At 48.2% G+C, this 27,099-nt stretch overlaps 1 long non-coding RNA gene across 1 annotated transcript in view; it reads left to right on the plus strand.

The window, feature by feature from the left end:
• The window catches only part of LOC137767460 (uncharacterized), a 36,744-nt gene extending 14,192 nt beyond the window's left edge, over positions 1-22,552 (plus strand). Inside the window, exons 2-3 of the long non-coding RNA XR_011074530.1 lie at positions 21,774-22,177; positions 22,488-22,552. This is a non-coding gene — a long non-coding RNA (uncharacterized lncRNA). The remainder of the gene's footprint in view (positions 1-21,773; positions 22,178-22,487) is intronic.
• Positions 22,553-27,099: the final 4,547 nt, after the last annotated feature.

Raw genomic sequence — 27,099 nt, forward strand, 5'->3', positions numbered from 1 at the left:
CGACGTGGCCAAATATAAATAAAATTAATTAATTAATTTAAAAAAATAGAAACTTCAGAAAATAAAAGAAGACCTTTGGAATATTAAAACCTTGATAGCAGAAATAGTAACGCTAGAAGGGTTGGAAATTAAAACTGAGAAAATCTCCCAGAAAGAGCAGCAAGACAAACGGGAATCCTCGGAGAGTAAGAGACAGGAAAGAGGGCCACCCTAAGAGGTCCCACCCTAAGAGGTCCAACGTCCAAACACCACAGGAGGAAACCATCCACAGAAGATCCAAGAAAAATGTCCAAAACTGAAGGACACGCATTTACGGAGTAAATGAGCCCAACAGCTACCCAGCAAAATGGATAAAAATAAATCCATACTAAGGCACATCATTGCGGAATTTTAGACCACTCGGAATAAAGAGAAAATCCTGCAAGCTTGCAGAGAGAGGAAAAGTCACAACCGAAGGGTCAGAAATCAGGATGGCTTCAGACTTCTCAGCAGCTACAGCAAAAGCCAGAACACAAGCTCCAATGTAAGCTCTTTGACTTGTCTCTGTGTATCTTAATCTCTGTTCACTGATGTATCCCAACGGCTCAGAGGCAGTGCCGGCTGTGTATTAGGTTCTCAATAAAAATGTGTTGGGGGCTCCCCTGGTGGTGCAGTGGTTAAGAATCCACCTGCCAATGCAGGGGATACGGGTTCGAGCCCTGGTCTGCGAAGATCCCACATGTCGTGGAGCAACTAAGCCCTTGCGCCACAACGACTGAGCCTGCGCTCTAGAGCCCGCAAGCCACAATTACTGAACCCTCGTGCCACAGCTACTAAAGCTCACGCGCCTAGAGCCCATGCTCCGCAACAAGAGAAGCCACCGTGATGAGAAGCCCACGCACCACAGCGAAGAGTAGCCCCTGCTTGCTGCAACTAGAGAAAGCCTTCAGTGAAGCCTGAAATGAAGACCCAACGCAGCCAAAAATAAAATAAGTAAATTTATTTTAAAAAATGTTTTGGTACTTCCCTGGTGGTCCAGTGGTTAAGACTCCACGCTCCCCAGGCAGGGGGCCTGGGTTCATCCCTGGTCGGGGAACTAGATCATGCATGCATGCCACAACTAAGAGTCCGCATGCCACAACTAAAAGATCCTGCATGCCGCAACTAAGACCCAGTGCAGCCTAAATAAATAAATAAATATTTGGGGAAATAAATGTGTTGAATGAAAGAGAACAGTGGAGAAATACTTTCAGAATTCTGAGGAAATACTTCTTCCAGCCTGTAACTAAACCCATGCCAAATATCAATCAAGTATGAGAGCAGAATAAAGACATTTTTGGACATGGGATTTACCCTCCCTGTGCCCTCTCTCAGGAAGCAATGAGAGGATATGTCCACCAAAAGAAGAGAGTAACCATAGACAGGCAAACAGTACAGGAAATAGGAGACCTAACGCTGGGGGAGAGACATGGGAACCCCCTAGGAAGACGTGAAAAGAGATCCCAGGATGAATAGTTCTGCATCAGATGTAAAGGACAACCAGTTCAGATGGGAGCAGCCTCCGAGATGCCCACCACCATTGTAGTACCTGAGAACAAAGTGCTCTGGTTATCTTGACCCAGATTCTTATCTGTACTTAGTTGCCTGGACCATGCACTGATGAAGTTCCCACCCTCCCTCCCATCCCCTGCCACCTGAATGAACTGAGAGCATTCATTTCACTCCATAGAAATACTCTTCTCGGAACTACTCCTGAGAGTTGGAGGTCGGCCAAGACGAACTAAGAAGCAGAAAATACAGCAAATCCCATTCATCTTGACATCAGTCCTGAGAGACATCCTGAACCTGACCCACCCTATAGTCCAGTCAGATGCTCCAACCTCGGTGACACTTAGGTTTCCCAGCATGCTTTCATCACCCTGCTGCGTCAGGTTCCCCAAGACCACCCCCACGTTTGGGGATTCACTAGGAGGACTCACAGGGCTCAGCATAGTGTCGTACTGGAGGCTGTGATTTGTTACAGCACAAGGATACAAAGCAGAGTCAGCAAAAGAAAAAAGGAATGGGCATAGTCTAGAGGAAGCCAGGCATGAGCTGAGAGCCCTCTCCAGGTGGAGTCACACAGGCTGCCTTCATTCCTGCAGCATCGAATTGTGACAGCGCGTGTGAAGCATGCCAACCATGGCAGCTCGTCAGAGACTTAGTACCCAGACTCTTGACGGGAGTCACCCTCCACCTGGCACACACCAAACTTCCGGAGTCCCAGAAGGAAAGCCGGTGTTCAACACAAGCCACATTGTTTGCATAAATAGTTTACGCACAAGGAACCACACGTATCACTCAGGGACTGGTGGAAGCCCTCCTGAAATCCAAGTTCCCAGATGCCAGCCAAGGGCCAACGTTGCAAGGGCCAACCTTTCTAAGGAAAGCAGTCTCAGGCCTGCTCTGTGACCTCTTTTCTGCATAATTGCCCACTGATCTTACCCAAAAGGGGCTCCTGTAAACAACTCCGGAAGCTGAAGCCAGGCTATGACCTAGAACCTCTCTTTAGTTTATATTTTCCTGGAAACCTTCCATCGGATCATAGTAACATTGTCCTTTCTTTACACAGCTAGGTGTCTTCTTGCCATTTAGTTTTCTCTTTGTTTTATTTACTGAAAGATATTGTTGCAAGGTATACCCCAAGGTGATAAAATCACAAAACCTATTCTCCCCTTCTCCCCTGGTAACAGAGTCGTGATTGGGCACAGGGCTGTCCAGAGGGACTGCATTTCTGAGGTGCTAAGTATGTGACTACGGTCTTGCTTATGGGGCCTAGTAGAAGTGACGTGCTGCTTCTGGGTCTGGGTCTAAGACTTTCGGGTGCCCCCCCATCTTTTTCTTTTTACCATTCCTGCCGGCTGGCACCTACAAGTGCCGGTGACAGCTTCAACCATACAGATGTTGAAATGCCCTAGTGACAGCGGAAAACAAAGATGTAAGGAATCAGGTTCCCAGAATGACCACATAGAATAAGAGCTGCCCCACCAACCTGAACTGTTCACATCGGACTGGCGTGGGAAAAACTTTTTTAAAAAAAGTATGTACTTATTTATTTCTTTAGGCTGCGCCAGGTCTTAGTTGCGGGATGCGGAATCTTCATTGCGACCTGCGGGATCTTTCTTTTTTTTTTTTTTTTTTTAGTTGCGGCTTACGTGCAGGATCTAGTTCCCCGACCAGGGATCGAACCTGGGCCCCCTGCATTGGGAGCACGGAGTCTTACCCACTGCACCACCCGGGAAGTCCCCAGAACTTCTTTATTTCTTAATGCAATGTTGAATATCTTTATTTCAGCACTTTATCCTCTCCATCCCCCAACTAATACAAAATGATAACACAAAAGACAAGGTGGTAGCTACCTCAGGGAGAGGCACACAGGGAGCTTCTAAGATCCAAAAATATTCGGTTTTTAACCTGAGTGATGGGTACAGTGGTATTGATTGGTTTTATTCTCATTCTTTTAAACACACACACACACTTTTGTACGTATATATGCATGTATGAATCATCCCACAGTTTTAAAAAGTTAAAAATAGAGTAATAATGAAATACCATTTGACCCGTTGCCATATTGGCAAACATGAAAAACTTTGACAATATCCAACATTGGAGAGTGTGTGGCAAAACTAGCGTCTCCATAAATTTCGATAGGAATGTAAATTGATCTCAACTTTTTGGAGTATAGTTTTACATTATCTATGAAAAATTTAAATCTACAGAGCAAATCAACAAGAGAAAGACAACTCAGTTTTTTAAATGAGCCAAAGACTTGAACAGACACTTCACAAAAGATAACATTCTAATGACCAATAATCATATGAAAAGGTGCTAAAAGTCATCAGTCATCAGGGAAATATGAAATAAAGGCACAGTAATACCCTTGCACTCGCAACAGAATGGCTAAAATTAAAAGGACTGAAAAACCAACTGTTGGTGAGGAAATGGAACAACTGAAAGTGTAAATTGGTTACAACCACTTTGGAAGATGGTTCTGCAACATCTACTAAACTAAGCGCAAACATGAGCTAAAACACATATGTCCTATGACCTAGCAATTCCTCTCCTGGGTTTAGACCTAATTGAGATGCATACTATGTTCATCAAAAAAATGTATGCAAACATTTTTAAAGTAGCTTTATTTATAATAGCCCAAACTGGAAATAACCCAAAGTCTATCAGCAGCAGAATGGTTAAACGGGTTGTGGTATATTCATATATTTCTGTGGAATACCACGCACAAATGAAAAAATAACTAGTGTTACACACACAACATGGGTGAATCCCACAGACATAATGTTGAGTGGAAGTACCCGACATAAGAGTACATACTACATAATTCCATTTATATGAAGTTCAAAAACAAACCAAACTCGGGACTTCCCTAGTGGCACAGTGGTTAAGAATCCGCCTTCCAATGCAGGGGATGCGGGTTCGATCCCTGGTCAGGGAACTGGATCCCACATGCATGCTGCAACTAAGAGTTCGCATGCCATAACTAAGGAGCACACGTGCCACAACTAAGGAGCGCACATGCCGTAACTAAAGGAGCCAGTGAGCCGCAACTAGGGAGCCTGCCTTCCGCAGCTAAGAGCCAGCGCAACCAAAACAAATAAGATAAAATTTAAAACAAACAAACAAACAAAACAGACAAAACTCATCAATGGTATCAGAATAGTGGTTATCTTTGAGGGAGATAATGATTGAGAGAGGATACAGGGACCCTTCTGGGGAGCTGGAAATTCTATGTTTTTATCTGGGTGTGTACATTTGAAAAACTTTATCAAGCTCTACACTTAGGATTTGAGCCCTTTATGTAAGTTTACTTTAATACAAAAAAGTAAAGAAATCCAATTGTCTAATAAAAATAAATAAAACATATTAAAGTCAGGACAAGACAAGAATGGCCATGGACTCTACTACCATTTACCATTGTACTAAAGGTATTAACCAAAGCAATCAGACAAGAGGAAGAAATTAGATGTATAAAAATTAGAAAAGAGGAAGTAAAACATTTACTCTTTGTTGATAATATGATCAAATACTTAGATAAACCCAAGAGAATCAGCTAAAAAACTGCTATTAAGTGAATTCAGTGAAGTGATAGGGTATACATTACCTACAGAAGTCAGAACACTTCATACGCACAAATACACCAAGGCATTACGGCGAGCATCCTCACGTGTATGCCCTTAGGGGCCCACGTGACCATTTCCCTTGGAGGAGTGCTCGGGAGCAAGATTGCTGGGTCACAGGGTTCACATATTCTTCCTTTGATTGACACCTCCAGATGGCTGTCCAGAACAGCTGCGCCAGCTGACACACCCACCAGCGTCCTCACTAGTGTTTGCCACGTCCCTGGAGAATGTGCTTCTGCAAAACTAGGGGCTAAACCAAGAAAGAGGAAGACACGGGATCTAGGAAGCAAGGATTCTAGCCCAGGAAAGTGGGGAAAGGAATTCCCAGAATGTGTGGCAGGGCTAGGTTGGAGCAGAAGGATAGGAGGTTGTGGGAAGGAGGATGCCAGGAAATTAATAGTTGACCCACTGCATTTAAGTGGTTTGAAAATATTATATTGATAGGTATTTGAAGGATCTGTTGGAGAACTTAGGAAAATTTTTTTTTAAAAAACCAAAACAGTGTAAATGTAAATACAAGGCAATCATTAGCAGAATAACTAGAAGTTATCAAAAAGGGGAGGGAGGGGACTTCCCTGGTGGTCCAGTGGTTAAGGCTCCACACTCTCAGTGCAGGGGGCACACGTTCAATTCCTGGTCGGGGACCAAGATCCTGCATGCTGCATGGCGTGGCCAAAAAAAATAAAGGTGGTGGGGGAGGGAGGCATGTAATGATACCCTTTTGGCTCACCATTGAACTATTTTTACATATCCTTAAAAATATAAACACTGATTATTGATTTAACCAAAATTTATCGTAAACTATAATGGGAAGATGGGGAAGCAGAAGCAAGGGTTAGTGGTAGTAAAAGAGCTAAATCTTCATCTATCATAACAGAAAGTCAGTAGTATCTATTGGTAATTTTTTAAATAGCTGCAATAGGCCTATTTGGAACCTGCTAAAAGAGTTGAAAATGGTTGCCTGTGTGTAGCAGGGTAGAGGAAAGAGGAGTGGTAGAACAGGGGGCTGCTCTTTTTCATTATGAGCTTTCTAGAACAATTTTACCTTATTTTAAAAAATATTTTAGTGTTATTGGAGTATTGTTGATTTACAATGTTGTGTTAGTTTCATGTGTACAGCAAAGTGATTCAGTTATACATATACATATATTCATTCTTTTTTAGATTCTTTTCTCATATAGGTTATCACAGAATATTGGGTAGAGTTCCCTGTGCTATGTAGTAGTTCCCCGGTGCTCATCTAGCTTATACATAGTAGTGTGCGTGTGTTCATTCCAAGCTCCTGATTTATCCCTCCCCCCGACGTTTCCCCTTTGGTAACCATAAGTTTGTTTTCAATATCTATAAATCTGCTTCTGTTTTGTAAATAAGTTCACAATTTTATATTTATTTATTTATTTGTTTGTTTTTGGCTGCATTGGGTCTTTGTTGCTGTGCGAGGGCTTTCTCTAGTTGCTACTCTTTGTTGCAGTGCGCAGGCTTCTCATTATGGTGGCTTCTCTTGTTGCAGAGCACGGGCTCTAGGTGCACAGGCTTCACTAGTTATGGTGCACGGGCTCAGTAGTTGTGGCTCACGGGCTCTAGAGCGCAGGCTCAGTAGTTGTGGTGCATGGGCTTAGTTGCTCCATGGCATGTGGGATCTTCCTGGACCAGGGCTCGAACCCATGTCCCCTGCATTGGCAGGCAGATTCTTAACCACTGCGCCACCAGGGACGTCCCCACAATTTTATTTTTAAACTATATATTACTTTGAAAAAATTAAAAATAATTTTAGGTTGTAATAAGAGCTATGAAAGCAGTAACAAGTTCTGAGAATTCTGCAATATTCTAATAACCCTATTCCATAAAGTTGGAAATCAAGGATTCAAGATAGGTGTTTGTGATCTGTGCAGGAGATCAGATTCAGGAACATCAGAAGATGAGAGCTTAGAGGTCTACATTTTCATACTGACAGTAGATCAAGCCTACCATCAACATCCTGAAACAAACATCAAGTTGTACCCGTTCAATAAGTACAGTATTCTCTACGTCAAACATACCTCAGTAATGTGATTTAAGTACACACACACACACACACACACACCCTCATTTTATTGAGCTTTGCTTTATTGTGCTTCACAGATACAGCATTTTTTTACAAATCGAAGGTTTGTGGCAACCCTGCATCCAGCAAGTCTATCCATGCCATTTTTCCAACAACATTTGCTCACTTTGTGTCTCTGTGTCACATTTTGCTAATCCTCACAATATTTCAAACTTTTTCATTATTATTTGTTATGGTGACCTGTGATCAGTGATCTTTGATGTGACTACCATGACTCCCTAAAGGCTCAGATGATGGTTAGCATTTTTTAGAAATAAAGTATTTTTAAATTAAGGTACGTACATTTCTTAGACATAATGCTATTTATTGCACACTTAATAGACTACAAGATAGTGTAAATATAACTTTTATATGCACTAGGAAATTTAAAAATTCGTGTGACTCACTTTATTGCAATAGTTGCTTTATTGCGGTGGTCTGGAACCAAACCCGCAATATCTCTGAGGTCTGCCTGTACATATATATTCCTGAAAGAGCTACTTAACAGCAAGACAGATTCACGGTATATATTCCACCAAGCATGTTAATCGGAGTTCAGTGAACCAAGAAGCATTCTCAATCTTTATATGACACTGGTAATAAAGAAGCATTAGATTTTGCCTTTGCACATTCAGAAAGCCATTTTAATCTGAATAATCTTCAGGACTCCCCCAGAAATCCTCAGTTATCCTTAAAGCCGAGAAAACCCTGCAAGTGAACACTAACAGTCTTACAGAAAGGCTGTGTAACCTGGAAGTATGAGCTGACTATGTATGGTTATGTCAAGTCTTATACTGACTTGATATGACTATTATTGGCAGTAGGTGAACTATTGGTCTTCTGGAGGAGGAGGAGTATACATCCAAACCCTCTGCCGTGACCTCAGGGTGGTCAAGTTTTTCTTTACCCCTTCATTTTGGATTTGGCCATGTGACCTAGCTTTGGTCAATGCTAGTGAACGTGATGTGAGCAAAGGCATGAAATGTGCTTGTGCATGGGCATTTGGGCTTGCTCTCTTACACTCTGGTATTCTGCCATGAAAAGAGCTTCCCTGTTATAATTTCAGCCCAGATCCCAGAATGAGACACGTGAAACAGAGCTGCCCTAGCTAACTCTCACATGTGTAGGCAAGAAATAAATGCTTGTTGTTTATACTGCCGAGCTTCTGTGGTTGTTTGTTACACAGCATTATTGTGTCAGTATCTGACTAATACATACTCCAAGTTAACCTTTCATGTGATCTTCCTAATACATGGCACACAGCTGAAAACTGAGACTGTATTTTGTCTCAAATAGTGTTACAGGTTGGGTTCTCCAAGAAGCAGATGCTAAGATGGAGTTAGGAGTACAGATTTACTGAAGAATAACACCTGTGAGGGGTTCTTCCCTGGTGGTGCAGTGGTTAAGACTCAGCTCCCAATGCAGGGCACTGGGGTTCAATCCCTGGTCAGGGACTAGATCCCACATGCATGCCGCAACTCAGAGTTCACATGCCACAACTAAGGAGCCGGCTGGCCTCAACTAAGACCTGGCACAACCAAATAAATAAATACATAAATAAAATATTTTTTAAGAAGAAAAAAAAGAATAACACATGTGAGGGGGGAGCCATCAGACAACAGGGCAGAAGTGCAGACCTGGCAAAATATCTGCTGGCCCAGCAGGGAGCTCCAGAGCAAAGACTGCTTCATAAAGAAGTCCTGCGCCAGGGGAAATGGCTAGGCCCTCGTGCTGCCCCCTGGCCCAGTCATTGACTAGGGACTGCCCAGGAAAGAGAGTGTCCTGGTCAGTCATTGGCTGGGAGATGCCCTGAAGAGAGCATGACCTCAGCTGGAAAGCTGAGATGGACCCTGAAGGAGAAAAAGCTGGAGCTGGTCAGCTAAGCACACTCCTTGCATCTGGGCAGCTAGTCCTTTCTTGAAGGGGGATCTGAGCTGCACATGGCCTTCCAGAGGTAGCTTTAAGACAGGAGGAGCATTGGACTTGCTTGGTGGTTCAGTGGTTAAGACTCCGTGCTTCCACTGCAGTGGGTACTTGTTCGATCCCTGGTCAGGGAACTAAAGATCCCGTGTGGCGTGACCCAAAAGGAAAAAGAAAAAAAAAAGACAGGAGGAGCATAAAAGATCATGAAAGCCACAGAAAGCTAGTGCGCTAGTTGACAACCTAGTAGTGGATGAATGACCTATAATTCAATAGTGCTACCTATTCCTTTTCCAGATGTCGAACAATACAGAACTCTTGATTTTACCCCTAAATTTACTCTTCCCCAGTCTTTGGTATCTCCATAAACAGCAGCACAACCACCCACAAAATGGCTCAGGTCAAAAACCTAGGTGGAATGAAAAGACAACCCTCAGAATGGGAGAAAATATTTGCAAACAAATCAGCAGAAAAAGGATTAATCTCCAAAATATATAAACAGCTCATGCAGCTCAATATTTAAAAAAGCCCAATCAAAAAATGGGCAGAAGACCTAAGTAGACATTACTCCAAAGAATGGTACAGATGAACCAGTTTGCAAGGCAGAAATAGAGACACAGATGTAGAGAACAAACGTATGGACATCAAGCGGGGAGAGCAGGGCAGGGGTGGTGGTGGGATGAATTGGGAGATTGGGATTGACATATATACACTAATATGTATAAAATAAATAGTAAGAACCTGCTGTATAAAAAATAATAAAATAAAATTTAAAAAAACACTAGGTGTAAAAAAAGAGCTTTTGAAAATTAAGAAGTATAATTGCCAAATTAAAAAGCATGGTTGCTCATTGTAATAGACCATAATGAAAGATTATGGTACTTATTGAAGTCAACAAATTCATCTAAAGAAAGCTGCTGCTGATCTTCAATCGAACGTACAAACGTTTTCTTTATTAGTCCATCTTCCTTCTGCTCTTTTATTTCCTATCTGGGAATGTCCTGATTCTCATAATCTTCCTCATCTCTACTGCTTTAAGGTTCATTATCTATTTTTCTTGGCTGTCATGATTCTTCTCCTTATCTTCATGATTTTGACCATAAGAAATTTTAGTTGTTATATAATGACACTTTTTAATGTTCCAAACTTTCTGTTCATCTTCTTTCATTTTGTGTTTCACGTCCACTAGTTTACCTCTTTCTCGTCATATCTGAATTTTGGTGTGATCAATAATTCAGAAAGAATATACAAAATTCATCTGACATTAACACATACGAATAACAGTTCAAATGGGCTTCCACTTCTGTGTTGTATGGCCCCCCATTGTCATAATCAAAGGTTCTTATACTTCATACGTTGACTTATTGATGAAAATGTGTGGGAGCCTTGTCACAGGGACACTTGTTTCTGTGCTGTGTTGCTGCTTCTGGTACAGTTTTGCATGCCAAACTTCACTAGGATAAGATACATCAGATACGCCAGTTTGCATTCCAATTGACTGGGATGTAGAAAACACATGACGTCACACGTGGGTGTAGTTGGCTATTTGAGGTATTGCTACTGGTTCTTGGAGAGGACACAGGATTTTGGATCAAGTCTATTTCATGTATTTCTTATCAAAACAGAAAAAAAAATGTGTGATGTGTTTATAATCGTGTCCACTGCATTCCAGAGTATATCCCTAATCAGTGCCTGGTCTGTTCTGACCAGGCACTGATGAGAACTGAATCCTCCTTTTACATCTCACACCTCTGGTAACTGGAAGAATTTTCACCAGCTAACTCCTGGCTTCATGTATTTCAAACCTTGCTTCTCTCCCACTTCGCACGCACTTCCGTTGCCAGGCACCGTAGGATACCTTCCCATCTCCTTGAAACTGCTGGTCCTGCACCCTTGACTTGCTGGGCAAGCTAGTGACAGCTGACTGCACAGAGAAGAGACCCAGTCATATCCGCCCCGCCCAGGAACCCAAACCAAGTGTAGCTCTCCAGCAGGGGGAGGAGGGTGTCAGTGGAAATGGAGCAGGAAGAGTGGTCTGAACCATTTGCGGTGAAGTAGCTTAATTTTTCAAGACTTACAAAAATGTGAGCACATTGCTAGGCCCGTCCAAGGGGGCCCGTGCAAGTGAGGGACCCTTTGTGGTAGGTCCACCTCCCCTGTTAATGGTAACTCTTCCCCAAAACACGCCAAACCCCCCATTCGACTCCCAATCAAGAACGCACTCCCACATCTAGACCAGGGGACTTCTCTTTCTTTTTTTTCTTTTCTAATTTATCTTATTTTATTTATTTTTAGCTTTGGCTGCGTTGGGACTTCGTTGCTGCGCGCGGGCTCTCTCTAGTTGCAGCAAGCGGGGGCTACTCCTGGCTGTGGTACGTGGGGCTTTTCATTGTGGTGGCCTCTCCTGTTGTGCAGCACAGGCTCGGTAGTTGTGACGTGTGGGCTCAGTAGTTGTGGCTCGCGGGTTCTAGAGTGCAGGCTCAGTAGTTGTGGCACACGGGCTTAGTTGCTCCGCGGCATGTGGGATCTTCCCGGACCAGGGCTCGAACCCGTGTCCCCTGCATTGGCAGGCGGATTCTTAACCACTGAGCCACCAGGGAAGCCCGGGACTTCTCTTTCGACTGCCTCCCCTTCTTTCCTCTCCGTTCCTTCTTCTTTCCCACAGGTACCGCTAGGTGCTTCCCCAGGCAGCCCTTGCTTCCCCAGGAGGGAGCCTCTGCGTCGCCCTGATCGGGCCTCCAGGATCCAAGCTGACCATGCAGCAGCAGCAGCGAAGGCTCTGAACATTTATCCTTTCATAATTTTTGTCACCATCACGTTATTTTGCTTCTCTTTAACTTCTGCTCGTCGTCCTGTCCTCCAGCTTCAGATGAGAGCCCTTCAAATAGTTCCCACCCGTCCCATCGGGCAGCCTGGGTTCAGCCATCCCGGCTTTGCCAGTGGTTGGTTACAGCGGTGCTGGTCAAGGTGCTGGTCTACGAGAAGAGCTTGCACCAGAATGCAAACCGTCTTCATTCCTGCGCACAGGGTTGAGTTCAGCTGACTTTCTTTTGTAGCCAGCTTTATCAAGGGAGCGGCGTGCTGAGTCCGTCCTGGGGCGAGCAGTCAGGGAAGAGCTTGTGGTCTGGTAGCCAGTCCACAGATCACACTTGGAGCAGCCCTGTCTTTTAGGGGGTGAGTTACAGTCTCAGGAGCTTTGTGAAGAACCTCTCACTTCCCTGCCTGAGTTCAGAACTACTTGAGAGACACAAGAGTTGGACAGGTGGTGATTAAGCTATTAGCTTTATTACTGAAAAGCTGATTAGAAAGAAGGGTTTTACATCTGTGGCCAAAGACACTTCCCTTTGAGTTCAAATTGCTTTTTAATTCATTTTACCCACCCTGCCCCAGTCTGGTGGGACCGTGGCAGACCCCTCCCTGGGGCATAGAGCCGGCCAGGATACGTGCGATCTGCAGATAGGTGATCATAAGAGGATTGATTTGAGAGTGTTCAGTTCTCCTCCAAAACATCACCAGTCATGTCCTCTAAGAGAAGAGGAAAAGGTGCAGGGTGGGGTGAGAGACCAGAAGTGTTAGGTGAGCAGTCAGGGGTCCTAAACCTGCAGGCCATGGCTTCTGAGGATCTGTGAAGTCCCTGAAATGGAACAGGGTGTGTGTGTGTGTGTGTGTGTGTGTGTGTGTGTGTGTGTGTGTGTGTGTGTGTGTGTGAGATATTTTTCTAGAGAGTCTATAGTAGGTGTTGTGGGTACTTTGACCGGATCCCTTTAACCCACAACCCAGGGCTGCTATAAGTATTGGCTGTTAGTCACAGCTTCCCCCTTCTTTGATGAATGTTCCTTGACCAAAAGGGAGCCCCAAGCCAGAGGGCCTATACCTGCCCCCACCAGGGGAAACTGACTGCCTTGGGGGATCAAAGGCCACCCCCTGGCCTCAAGGTGGGAACACCTGTGTAGTGCAGCTCATGCTCCAGGGCATCTCCTGAGGTCAGGCTGAGCTCATCTCCCGCTGAGACCACCTTCTGGCTTAGCCCTTCTCCCCTGCCCTAGCCTGCGTCCCTCACTCTCTTTCTCCTTGGAGCACTCCCTCCAAAAATCACTTGTACAAGAACCCCTGACTCAGGCCCTGCTTCCAGGAACCTGACCCAGTTCAGGGCTCATTAGCTCTCATCAGATTCTGACAGTGGCTTATGATCCTGAAGTGGGTTGTATAGTGACCCCCAAAAGATATTTGTCCACATCCTAATCCCTGAAACCTGTGAATGTCACCTCATTTGGAAAAAAGGTCTCTGTAGATTAATTAAGTTAAGGATTTTAAGATGAGATCATCTGGGATTATCCTAAATCCAATGACAAGTGTCCTTAAGGAGACACACAGAGGAGAGCCACTCAGACGCAGAGGAGAAGCCACTTGCAGTTGGAGGCAGAGATTGGAGTGATGCGGTCACAAGCCAAGGACACCTGGAGCCACCAAAGGCTGGAAGAGGCAGGGGGATCCTCCCCTAGAGTTTTGTTTTTTTTTTTTAGTTTATTATTATTATTATTATTTTTGGCTGTGTTTGGTCTTTGTTGCTGCGCACAGGCTTTCTGTAGTTGCGGCGAGCGGGGGCTACTCTTTGTCGCGGTGCGCGGACTTCTCATCGTGGTGGCTCCTCTTGTTGCGGAGCACGGGCTCTAGGCGCGAGGGCTTCAGTAGTTGTGGCACGCGGGCTCAGCAGTTGTGGCTCGCGGGCTCTAGAGCTCAGGTTCAGTAGTTGTGGCACACGGGCTTTGTTGCTCCGTGGCATGTGGGATCTTCCCGGACCAGAGCTCGAACCCATGTCCCCTGCATTGGCAGGAGGATTCTTAACCACTGCGCCACCAGGGAAGCCCCTCCCCTAGAGCTTCAGGAGGGAGTGAGGTCCTGCCAACACCTTGGTATCGGACTTCTGGCCTCTATAAATTTCTGTTCATGCCACCAAGTTGTGATCATTTGTGACAGCAGCCACAAACACCTCCCAAAGGTTAGGAATTCCTTATAGTTCTTGAAGCTGAAGTCCTTCCCCATGGAACTATGAGAACCTGAACTACTGTCCCCACCCCCGCCTGCAGCACTGGAGCTGCCAGAGTCCTCATCCCCAGGCCCTCTTAAAGGGCTGAGCTCATCAGGGGAAATGGCCTATGCTTTGCCGAAATCACTGCATAAGGCAGCAGCTTTTCTGTCCCTGAAGCTATTTCTGCCTTCTCTCAGCATCACTCTACTTGGTATCGTCCCCTCATCAGTGGATCTATCCCTTCTTTGTTCTTCTTGCTCTAAGAATAACCTTAAAGACCTTTTTGTTTTCCTCAGGGTTTCTGGCAAACCGCAGCACTTCCTGACACTGTTTCTGGGGATTGTGTCATTTCCCAGGATCCATCTCTGGTGATGCTCTCCTTCATTTGTATTTTGTCCGTCCTCTCAAAAAATGAGCTCAGCAGGGAGCTGGGGCTGGCGCGCTGATCTCCACTACTGCTTCCCTCTCCTCGCCTTCATCATGATTATTCATGATTTATAATCAGGATGTCTTTTTAAAGAAGCTCCCTACTTGATAGTAGGTGACAGAATAAAAGGTTCTTGATTAAATGGTGGCTCTTTTCTGCTCCCTGAAGGTCGAAAGCTAATGAAATACTTTGATCGAAATGAATTTTGCTATTCTTTGCTATAAAAATAGCAAAAATCTTCCAGGAGGGGTTGAACAGTTGTTCGGGTGGAGGCTTTTAGAGGTCAGGAATCATTGATCCGAGGGCTGCTTCTGAGCAAGGAACTGGAGAAGGCAGACTCGGCGCGGCCTGTGCACGGATGTGATGTAATGACTCGCATGCCAGGCGCCTAGTTCACGGAACTCTCCCTTCTCTGCTTGGACCCTTGTTACAGCTTTCTAATTGTCTCCGTGCGCCCAGGCTTGGGACCCTTGAATCCTAATCCCACCAAGCCGCCAAGAACACAAATCTCCAAATGGCCTGCTGTTTCCTGCAGGCTGGAGATCACTTCCCTCCGTTCAGCCCCGGGCCTTCCAGATCTGGGCCTGCCTCTTCCACGGGCCCTCCTCCCCACGTGGCTCCCTGCCTCCCAGCTGCTCTTGCCACACTGCTTCTCCCCTCACACCTTTGCACACGTGGTCCCCTCCACCTGGCGTGCCCTTCCTCCGCCCTAATCCCTCTCTTCCTTGTGACTCAGCTCAGGTGTCATTAGCCATCGGGAAGCCTCCTCTGGCCCTCACTGTGCTCCCATCACACCCTGAGCCTAGTTTTATCATTACACTTATGTCGGGGCGTACAATTACCTCTTCTCATGTCTGTCTCCCCAACAGTGAGTTCCCAAGACCAGGAAATGAGTCTTGTGGACCCTGGACTCTCCAGATCTAGATCAGTGTGTGTTGAATGAAGGTTGAATGAAATCTCTTGTCTCTTGGAAGGAACATCAGGCATTTAGCAATGCCTATTCTCTATTCATCTACCTTATAAATAAATTATTTTAAAATGTTTGAAATTCTTTCTTATCCAGAAAGAAAAAAAACTAGAAAATTTTATAATAGAAAATCCATTTAGCTTTTTCATTATTTTTATACTTCTGCCAACTGCCAAAAATTATTTGAGGCAACTTATAATGAAAGGGAAAATATCAAGCCATTAAACCACAGCCCTCCACCACCACCCTCACCAGTAACAGACTTCTGCTTACATCTTATTGGCTGGGACCGGGTCACATGACCCCTCTAACTGCTTAGGGGCAGGGAAAGCAAGTACAGCTTTCCAGCCTTCATAGTGAGAGCTGTCAAGGGAGAGGTGGTTGGAAATAACTGATTAGACAACCAAGAGTGTCTGCCAGTGAATGTAAGTAGCATTTAACAGTCATTAATTTAGGTTCTTATGTGACCCAGGAGTCCTGCTCATGAGCAAATATGTTTCCATCTCTTCAATTTGGAAGACACTCTGGGCTCTACCTAAGAAAGGAAATGCTCTCTTCTTCTGAGGTCTTCCTTCCTGAGAATGCTGGAAGATGCTTACGTGATGTACCAGTCAAACTCTTTGGGTGCAACTAACAGGATCCCGACTCTCAGTGGCCTAAATGAAAAAGCCGAACCATGGGAGGTGCAGGGGGTGGGGAGCTTGATTCCACGCCTGGATCTTGAAATCTTCTCACCATCCTGGTGACATTCACTCCCCATGATGCCAGACTTATGGCCTCAACATCCCAGACTCACATCCATCCGTATAACCTTGAATCTGAATGGAAAATAAGCTTCTTCCCAGCAATTCTAGTTAGAAAGGTCTGATTGGTCCGATTTTAATTGAATCCTGTCCTGAACCAATCAGTGTGTCCAGAGTCACAGGTTAGGATGGGATAGGAGCATGCCCCAAAGGAACAAAGGTACTGACACCAGAGGAAGGGGATGGAAAAAACACCCAGGGGACAGAAACAGCATCCACCATGCTGGTGGGTGACCATCTTCCAGGCTGCTGTGCCACTGGTCTCTAGTTCTAGCGCTGCTGCTGAGACATGATGACAAGTCAAAATCATCTCCCACTTCCTGAGCACTTACTATGTACCAGGCGTTTCCCATGGTTAATAATCTGCCTGCCAGTGCAGGGGACAGGGGTTCGAGCCTTGTCCGGGAAGATCCCACATTCCACTGAGCAACTAAGTCCGTGCTCCACAACTACTGAGCCTGCGCTCTAGAGCCAGCGAGCCACAACTACTGAGCCCGCGGGCCTAGAGCCTGTGCTCCGCAACAAGAGAAGCCACTGCAATGAGAAGCCCGCGCACCACAACGAAGAGTAGCCCCCGCTCGCCGCAACTAGAGAAAGCCCGCACGCAGCAACAAAGACCCAACACAGCCAAAAATAAATAAATTAATTTTTAAAAAATTATACAAAATAATCACAGGAAGTAGGTATTATCATTCCCATTTGGCTGATGAGGAGAAACCATCACAAGGCAAGTATGTGATAGAGCCTGAATGTGAACCCAGGTTTTTGGTTCCAGGGCCTGTCAATACAGAGGACAGAAGTTTGTGATTTACAGAAGTCATGTCATTCATGCATTTAGCTTACACACACACACACACAGCCATGTAACCAGTGCAGGAATCGTGCCCACCGCTGTGTCCATATGCCCTGGTCACCATTGCCTGTGCCCTCACATGGTTCCAGTGAGCAAACAGCCTTGTTTTTCATACAAATTGGCCCCTAAAATCAAATTAACCACCCCATCTGGTGCTCAAGGAAGAACCAACACCAGTTCCAGGCTGGAGGAAAACCCACTGCACACATCTACAAACAGACGCCCTCCCAGGGGGGTTTCCAGGGGGACTGTCCCCCGAGCCACCAACTGTGCAACCCAACCAGAGCTTCAGACGCTCCAGTTCAGCTCGCCTGCATTGTCGGAACGGTGCTGCTGGGTGGAGCCTGGAAAAATAAGCACAAAGTTCCGGTTTTGCTGCAGGCCCTCTAGCCTGTCCAGCACCAACGGCAGACGTGCCGCCTTCCTCAGGAACGGGAGTTGGGGATGAGGTGAACGTCCTCGAGGTCACCCAGCTCCCTTTCCTCTGACTCTGTCCACCTTTCTGGTCCCCAAGTTGGCTTTCGAAGCAGGACGAGAACATGCCGCATATGTCAATCCCCTTGACAGTGACAGGACAAGTCTAAGGAAGCCGGGCGTGTCCTACTGGGGCAGGTCCAAGTTCATCCTGTGCCCCCCTCAGGTCCTGGCAGGTAGCAGGTGCTCGGCACGTGTGTGTTCGAGGTATCTGTCCTCATTTGGGGGTTCCCTCCTGCAGAGCCTCTCTCACCGGCTTCGTTGCCCCCCCCACCCGTGTCGGGGTGACTTGCTGGCCGATCCCCGGGTCCGCTTCCAGGTGTTAGCGTTGCGGCTGCTGCTGTCGTGTTGGCTTGAACACTTCTCCTCCTGACACCTGGCAAAACCCTGGCTCCGCCCCCGCTGGGCTCTGCCTTTACCAGGAGCTGGCTGCTCTCGTCTCTGCCGTGTTTGGTTTGGAAGTCAGGAAGACGGTGTTCGTGCCGCCCGTGGGGTGCTTGTTCACTCGGACCCAAAAGAGGCCGAACTGCCCCCTGGGTGTCGGGCGTGTGTCTGGATCCGCTGCCCAGTCTGTCTGTCTCTGGGAGCACACCCCCGTCCCACTCTCTGGCTCACCAGGCTCCCGCGGGAGAGATCCCCACCTCAAGGGAGCCAGCCACGTGTACTGTTTGTATTGTTCAGGGTAAGGGGACTAAGGTTTAAAATTCCTGCCCTAAACACTTCCAGGTAGCTCACCAGCCATCCACGCCACCCTTGGTGAGGGGTGAGGGCCACAGAATGGAAAACGTTGTCGCTATCGTCGCTGTTCATTCCCTTGTCTGCCCATTCTCCCTTCGCTGCACTAGCGTCACCTCAGGGCCTGCTAGGGTCCAAGCGGTGCCCAAGAGGGTGCCAGGTCCCTGCCTGAGTGCACCTGACACGCAGTACAGGGCTAGAGTGCACATGAGAAAAGTACTGGGAAGGAGCAGAAAGGCATCCAATTCCCTGGGCTCCCAGAAGAGGTGGCTCTGGAGCACCTGCCCACGGAGGGAAAGCGCTGGGGAGTGGGGGGTGCGGGGAGGGGAGGTGGTTGGAGTGACGGATCCTGAGACGAGAGTGCTGCTGGCCGGAGGTGGGTGGCGGAATGAAGGCAGGGCCTGGCAGGCTGTGCCGAGGAGTTTGGACTTGACCCCGAGGTCAAAATGAGCCATGGAGCAGGGATTCAAATCCGTGGCCAGTAAAGACATGAAAAGATATGATTACTAATCTAGGAAATGCAAATTAAGATCACAGTGAGAGGCCACTGCACACCCACCAGGTTGGAAAACAATCTTTACTATGTCACAGCAAGTGTTACTGATGATGCAGAGCAACGGGGACTCTGCTGGAGTGTCGACTGACAACATTGTTTTGAAAACAATTTGGCTATATTGACTAAAACTGAAGAGTTCAATACCCAATGAAACATGGAAATGTTACTGGAATATCCACAGCAGCACTGCTTGTAATAGCAAAAATCTGGAAATAGCCCAAATGTTTACCAACAGAACAGATTTACAAACTGTAGTACAGTCGTGCGGTGGAATATTATACGACGGGAAAAACAAATAACTACGGTTATTCGAGTCAATATGAACAAGCAGTGTTGAGCAAAAAAAAAAGTCACAGAATACATGTGATAACCATTTATTTATGTTCAAACACATCCATCTTTTAAGGACACACACACACACACGCACACACACATGGTAAAACAGAGCACTTCAACATGATTGGTGGGGAATTCCCTGGTGGTCCAGTGGTTAGGACTTGGCGCTCTCACTGCCGAGGGTGTGTGTTCAATCCCCGGTCAGGGAACTAAGATCCCACAAGCTGCGTGGCACAGCCAAAAAAAAATTAAAAAATAAAGCTCATTAAAAAAAATTAAAAACATGATCGGTGATGTCGAATAACATTCAGCAGGGTGGCCCTACATGGCTGCTAATACTATACTCTCTCTAGCTAATATATATATATATCTACACGATAGATCAGCATCCTGAGAGAATTCACTGAGTTTAATGCCCCTCACTGCTGCCATCCTCCCTAAAAAAGGAAAAACTTTGGGAGGCTTGCCAACCCTTCTGGTTTTAAAGGGGGAATTTTTAAATTATAATTTTATTTATAGATTTTTTTTAAAAAAAGAGATTAGACGAGATAGCATTAATGACAGGAACACCAAGGCCTCTGAGAACACAGGGGCAGGTTGCTAATCCACGGCGGGGTGGTGGGCACAGCGGTGATCACGACCGGCCGGCTTCCCGCCCCTAAGAACACCCTGGGGTTTCTAGAGCACGAAATTCTTCACCAGCCCCTTCATACACTTGTCAGCTTTAATTCCCTAGTTATTTTAATTTGGATAATGAGATTGAACGTTGACTGAAATGTCGTGTTGGGTGGATTTACTTATCCTGTATTTTTAAATGAAATGCCAAGTTGTTGGAAGGGTTCGGAATTTACAGGCAGCATGTTGTCGGCGTGCTGCTCAGAATACTGCATTGTGACGTAGCTTAGAAATTAAAAGGTTCTTATTATACATCCAGTAGCAACTTGAACTGTGAACTCAGCACAGTATTTGTCATAACATATTCATTGGGACACAGTTGTTCAGTAACACATTTACACACGCTTGTCTGCCCTAACTTCAGAGAAGGTAGAGGGTGTTTGCAAAGTGTGGAATTTTCCAGTAGCTCATTCACTGCTCGGTTCTATGTAGTAACACACTTGTGCCCCAGTTGATCTGCTTTGAGTGAAAGAATTTAGAACCATATGAGGACAGATGGAACCTGCTCTAACTGTCCCATCTCTGCCCCCCTTTTCCAGATGAGGAAACTGAGACTTAAAGAGACTTGCCCCAAAGTCAGCACAGGAGGAAAAGGGGAGGGACAGAGAGGCAGACACCACCTCTCACTGGGCAGGGAAGAGGTAACGATGAGGAGTGGGCGTTTTCCAGGCAGGACTAGGAGAGAGAGGCAGGAGCAATGGCACAGGTGCAGAGGTGCAGAGGTGCGAACCGGCAGGAGTCTGGGGCGGGGAGGGGAACCCTTCATTGCAGGGTTTTGAGGTGAGTGGGGAGCAGAGGGGAGAAGCAACAGGATCACCTCGTTGTGGAGGGCCTGGTAGGGACCCCCTCATGGGGAGTCAGTGCCAAAAACGACGACCCCATTCATGGCCAGACCAAGCTGCCCACCACCTGGGCCACATGGGCAGAGTCCTAACTGACAGCCAGGTGACCCCGGGCTCAGTGCAGCTGGAAAGGAACTGTCAGCTCTTAGGCCAGCCAGGGACATCACACCTGCTCGTTCCCCCACCCCGTCTCAGCTTCTGACCCACCTCACCTCACCCCGGGGCGTCTGAAGATCATCAGCCCCTCTGGGCACCTGTCAGGGCAGCTGGGTCTGCTCTTCCACTGGCTGAACAAGAGGCTGCCCTTGGGTGGGTCTCAGCCTAAAGGCCTCTGCCCTTGTGTTAGCCGAGACGGAGAAGGGAACGGGGAGGGCAGAGCTGCCCCCACCGGCCCCGCTTTAGGGCCACCACCCGGGGATCCCAGGAGATGTCAGGGAGGCAGAGAAGCCCAGGGAGGGCTGGACACACCCCTAACTCCATCTTAAGACTCAGAAGATTCGATTTGAAGTTGGCATTTTTCTATCCTCCGGTCTTTCTTCATGTATGGGGTTTTAGTGGTGAAATACATATATATACAAATTATATATAATTTAATACAATATGCGTGTATATATATATATAATTTTTTTTAGTTTAAAAAAGTTGCCTCCTCTTTTCTCACAGTTAGTTTCATTCCTACTCAGTGGAAGACTGGAAGCTTTGCCACGAACTCTCCAGGGTGAGACATTAATGATGGTGATCTAGGGAATTCCCTGGTTGTCCAGTGGTTAGGACTCGGCACTTTCACTGCCGAGGGCCCGGGTTCAATCCCTGGTCGGGGAACTAAGATCCCGCAAGACGCGTGGCATGGCCAAAAAAAAAAAGAAATGATGGTGATCTAGACTGCAACTCACATAATTCTCTCTTTCCTAACTCTCCAGTTCATGAGAAATAAAGAAAAATGAAATTCCTAAACATCAAATCCATCTCCAGTTGGAGGCCCCAGACACAACCAATCACCTGGCCGGTAGATGGCACCAAAGGCTAATCTGCCTATGGACGGAGGGTTCCTACCCGGTTCCTTGCAACACTCAGTTACCCCTTCTGCACAAAGATGGTAGATGGCCACCTGCTCTGTGCCCGGTTGTGAGCTGGGTTTGGGGGATAAAGAGATGAGAAAGACAGAGTCTAATTTCAGTTCGTCCCCGTGGGCTCGAGCTGTGGAAGAGGCACCCAGACAGAAGGAGGGCTGGAGGAGGTGATTGCCGAGCTGCGCTGAGCTCCTACAAGTGTTGCCTGGAAGAGAGAAGGGTGTCCCGGAGGAGGAACTGCCCTGAGGTTCCAGGTGTGTCTGGGAAACAGCTGACAGTGGACAGCAGGGTCGGGGACAGTAGATCAGCGCCAGACCTTAAAGTCTGTGATAACCTCTGTCCAGAGAATGAACGAAAGGGTGACGGGCCCTGCCATCACCATCACCCACACCAGGGTGTGTTGGATCCCCTGCTCTGGGGTCATTCTGCTGCCCGGGAGGCTGGGAGGGGCCAGAGAAGGGAGGAGGGAGGCTGGAACAAAGCCAGAAACCACCACCACGCTTTCACGTTCTGTCCTTCCTCCCTCTGTATCTGACTCTCTTCCATATTCTTCTTAAATTCCAGCTCACCTGATCAGGGTTGGCGGTAGCGGTGCCCCAGCCTCCGACAGTCGGCGTGACGGGTGCGTGTCTGCAGCCAGCGTTCTGGGTCTCAGAGCTGAGAGCACCGAGATCAGGATGTGGGCTGACGTGACAGAGTGAGTGGCTGGAGGAGTGAGGGGCCCAGGAGTAGGATGAGCTGGGCAGCGGGGCCTGGGGTTTGAACACCTAGACAGGACTCTGGCTCAGTGTCTAGGGAGCCCAGGGACATTTCTGCACCGGGAGGTGGGCGGGTGAAACAGGAATGCAGACCAGATAAACCCAGGGAGAGGCAGCTGAAGGTGGCCAGGTGACGAGGAGGTGGGGAAGAGCTCCCACAGACTTGGCAGCTGTCAGAATGTGGGGCTGAGGGATGAGCCAACGATGACTCAGAAGGTTGGAAGGTGAATTCAAGGGAAGGTGGCAGTGCTTCCGGGAAGCAGTCTGCGTTCCTGCCCAGGACCGCTGGTTCCTTTAGGACCCGAGGACAGGCCTGAACTCGTACGCATGCCTATGGTCCATCTCCCCGCCCCCCACTAGAATGTAAGCTCCTGAAGGTGCGGCCCGGGATTCTCCAGCTCCGTGTGCCTTGCCCGGGGGCGCAGCACACACCTGTCCTCTGCCTGACTCGGGGCGGGGCAGGCTCGGGAGGGAGACCATGAGGGCTGGGCGTGGGACAGGGAGGGAGAGGCCCCCACCCCTCTCCCTCGGCCACACCCCTCTCCCTCGGCCACACCCCTCCCTCGGCCACACCCCACACCGCAGGCATGCGCACGCGCGCACACACACCTACACACCCCCGCAGGTGCAGCCCCTGACCCCAGACCCCTCTCTCACCCCCTCCCAGCTCCACGGCTGCACTGAGACTGGTCTTCAGGAAGTCCTGCTGCTGTCCACACACGTCCACTTCCGTTCCTGCCTGGCCGGCCCTTCCACCGTGTTCTTGCTCACATTCCCAGCGTCCCGTTTACTGGACGCCCATCCTCTTGGATGCCTCATAAATGTTTGCGCCCAACATGGTGACACTGAGCCGGTCACCTGCTGCCCCATGCTGACTGCAGCCCCCCCCCCCCCCCCCACACACACACAGGACGCCGCGGGGCTCCTTCACGTCACCCAGGCTGTCACCTCGCGCTCCTGGTCTCTCCCACGCCTGCCCCTTCTCCACCCACCAGGTCTGCAGGTGCAGGCCCTCCTTGGGGCTCACTGGTCCAGACCTTCACCTGCACCGTGGTCGGAGTGGACACAGGTCTGACCGGGCCCCTGGGAAGGCCTCTGATACCTGCCATGGTCCTCGGGCCACATTTCGAGTCCCCTGGCTCAGTGCACTGCACGATATGCCATCCCCTGCCTCACGCTGCTGTGTCCCCCTCCCCCCATCACACGGAAGGGCTCTTCCCACCTCCACTTGCTTTTCCGCCTTGCCCTCTCCCTCTTCCCCACTGACTCCTAGTAATCCTTCTAGATTTCGCTTTTGCAAGCACTGTTCCTTCTCCTTCTCCTGGGTGCCCCCCTAGCCCAGGGGCTAACGCCCGCCCTCCTCAGCTTTCAGGGAAGCCTCCGGTGGGGCCCGCACCGTGCCAGCCCGCGGCAGCTTATAAATCCACGGGTCAACGTGATGCTGGATGCACGCGTGCCTCCACCACGAGGGTAGCGACCCGACTCCCGCCCCGTGTGTCCCAGGGCCTGCACACGGGCTGTCAGTAAACAGGCATTAAATGAATGGTGCTCATTAAACAAGACACCATTTCCTCTATCGAAATTGGCAGTTTTTTCCGGCCACACTCAGTGCTGACAACGGTGGGACAGCAGGGGGAGGGAGTGTTCGCTGTCCCCTCTTCTGGTGACAGCATGTGGCGAGCTGATCAGGAAGCAACCTGCCCCCTCCCAGACTTCCAGGAGAGGCTGCCCAACGTGGGCTTTGAAGGATGGGTTAAAATTTGCCAGAAGAAATAAAATTTTGGTACCAAAGTATCCCCAATTTTATAGTCAACAGGAAAACCGGTTTGCTCTGTGGAAATCTACCTTAGAGCTGACTCTAAAACACATATGGCCAGAAACAGAGGGCTGGCCCCCTTCCCTTGCTCGCAGCATTCATCACCGCCTTTGGGGCTCTACTCTCAGCCCTCCCTTCCCTCTCAAGCTTGAGCCCAAGCCCAGCAGATAGTCACGAGCGCAGGACACCATCCTGGTGCTTCTGTGGCTGCCAGTACGGTCACCCTGTCTCCCTGCTCTCCGTCAAGGGAACAACAGTGCCCCAATCCTCTGAGCACTCACTGCGTGCCAGGCGCTAAGGTTTCCTGGGGATTAGCTCGGGGCATCCTCCCACATCCCTGTTGTAGAGATGAGACAACCTAAGCACAGAGAGGTTGCATAGCTTGCTCAAAGTCACACAGCCAACTGCAGACTGTGCTATAACAGACATCCTGCTCCCAGTCAACTGTACCTTCTTCCAAAGTATGGATTTTCCAATATAGTTATAATTTGATTGTAAACACTTCTCCAAGGTCATTGCTACACATCAATTTTTTAAAAAACAGCTTTATGAGATATAATTGACATGGAATAAAATGCACATGTTTAAAGTACAATTTGATATGTTTTGAGATAGGCAAACACCTGCGAAATCACTCCTGCAATCGAGATAGTGATCAGATTCATCACCTAAAGTTTCCTCATACCAAGGGACTTCCCCGGTGGTCCAGTTGCTAAGACTCTGCGCTCCGGATGCAGGGCACCTGGGTTCGATCCCTGGTCAGGGAACTAGATCCCACATGCCGCAACTAAAAGTTTCCTCGTGCCAAATCCCTCCCTCCTGCTCCTGTCGGCCCCATTCACCCAGGCAACAACTGATCCGCTGTCACTACAGTTTGCGTTTCCTAAAATTTTATGTAAACGACTGGCATCTTTCCCTCAGCATAATTATTTTGCGTAGAGAACATTTACCAAGATAGACCATAATCTGGGCCATAAACCAATAAATTAAAAGGATTCAAATCATGCAAACTATGTTCTCTGACCACAGTGGAATTAAATATTAGAAATCAATAACAAGGGCTTCCCTGGTGGCGCAGTGGTTAAGAATCCGCCTGCCAATGCAGGGGACACGGGTTCGAGCCCTGGTCTGGGAAGATCCCACATGCCGTGGAGCAACTAAACCCGTGCACCACGACTACTGAGCCTGCGCTCTAGAGCCCACGAGCCACAACTACTGAGCCCGCGTGCCTAGAGCCTGTGTGCCTAGAGCCCATGCTCCACAACAAGGGAAGCCACCACAATGAGCAGCCCTCGCAGCACAATGAAAAGTAGCCCCCGCTTGCCGCAATTAGAGAAAGCCCGTGTGCAGAAACAAAGACCCAACACAGCCAAAAAAAAAAAAAAAATAACAAAAAAGATATCTGGAAAACCTCCAAATATTTGGAAACTAACACATTTATAAATTATCCATGGGTCAAAGAAGAAATCAAAAGGAAAATCAGAAAATTTTACTTTAATAAACATGCATACAGCAGTTACTGTGTGCCAGGCCCTGTCTTGGGCCATTTCCAAAAACAGAATGTGCTAATTTAGGCCTCATAACAACCCTATGAGGAAGACACTTTCATACCCATTTTTCGGACGCTGAACCTAAGGCACAGAGGGAGTAGGTGACTTGCCTGTGTCACGCAGATAGGCAGTGGCAGAGCTGGGATTTGAATCTGGGACACCTGCATCCAGGGTCCGTGCCTTGTGTCCCACTTTATCAATGGAGAGACACTGAAAGGTTTCAAATGGTAGAGAAAAATGGTCAGATTCCTGACAGCAAGATCACTTTGGGATGAGTTCAACAAATATTTAGGAGCTACACCTGCAGGACTTGGAGATTCATTAGAAGAGCGTTGAGGAAGCAGGAGATGGCTGGGTGCAAAAGGAGAAGTGAGAGTGGAGGGCAGGGTTGGAGGGCTCAGCAGTGCCCACGCCTGGAGGGAAGGGGCCCCACACCTGAGGACCTATTTACATCAGGGGATGGGCGGGGCCTGGTAGAAAGGTGAGATGGGGGTGCGCAGGGGTCCCTAAGGAAATTCTTGCGGAAGGTCCACTAGAACACTGAGAGGCAACGGTGTTTCAGGTGGAAGGAAGGGTGTATGCACAGCCCTGTGGGGGCAGCTTGTGGAGTGAGGTTTAAAAGGAGAGCGATGGGGAGCACAGTGGGAACTGAGCACCGGTGGGCCGGCAGGGGCACCCTGCAAGGCCCGGCAGGCCTGGGTGAGGAGCTTTCTCTCTGGAGTGACGGGGTGTCAGCCAGTGTCTGGGGAGTGTGTGCAGGAGGGGACTGACGGGGCCGGATCTGGGCTCTCAGAGCTCGCCCCAGCTACAGAGCAGAGACACACCAGAGCGGAGGCAGCAAGCAGTCTGGTGGCTACAGAGGGCTTCCAGGTGAGCGGTGGAGACACACCAGAGCAGAGGCAGGAAGCAGTCTGGTGGCTACAGAGGGCTTCCAGGTGAGCGGCTTCCACGCACTGGGGGAGGGATGGGGGACGAGGATGGAGGAAAGTGGACGGACTCAAGAGCTATCTAGGAGATAGAAGTGGCAGGGACCACGCCAGGTCCCCTGCGGG

This window comes from Eschrichtius robustus, chromosome 1, assembly GCF_028021215.1.
Source record: "Eschrichtius robustus isolate mEscRob2 chromosome 1, mEscRob2.pri, whole genome shotgun sequence".
Lineage (NCBI taxonomy): Eukaryota > Metazoa > Chordata > Mammalia > Artiodactyla > Eschrichtiidae > Eschrichtius > Eschrichtius robustus.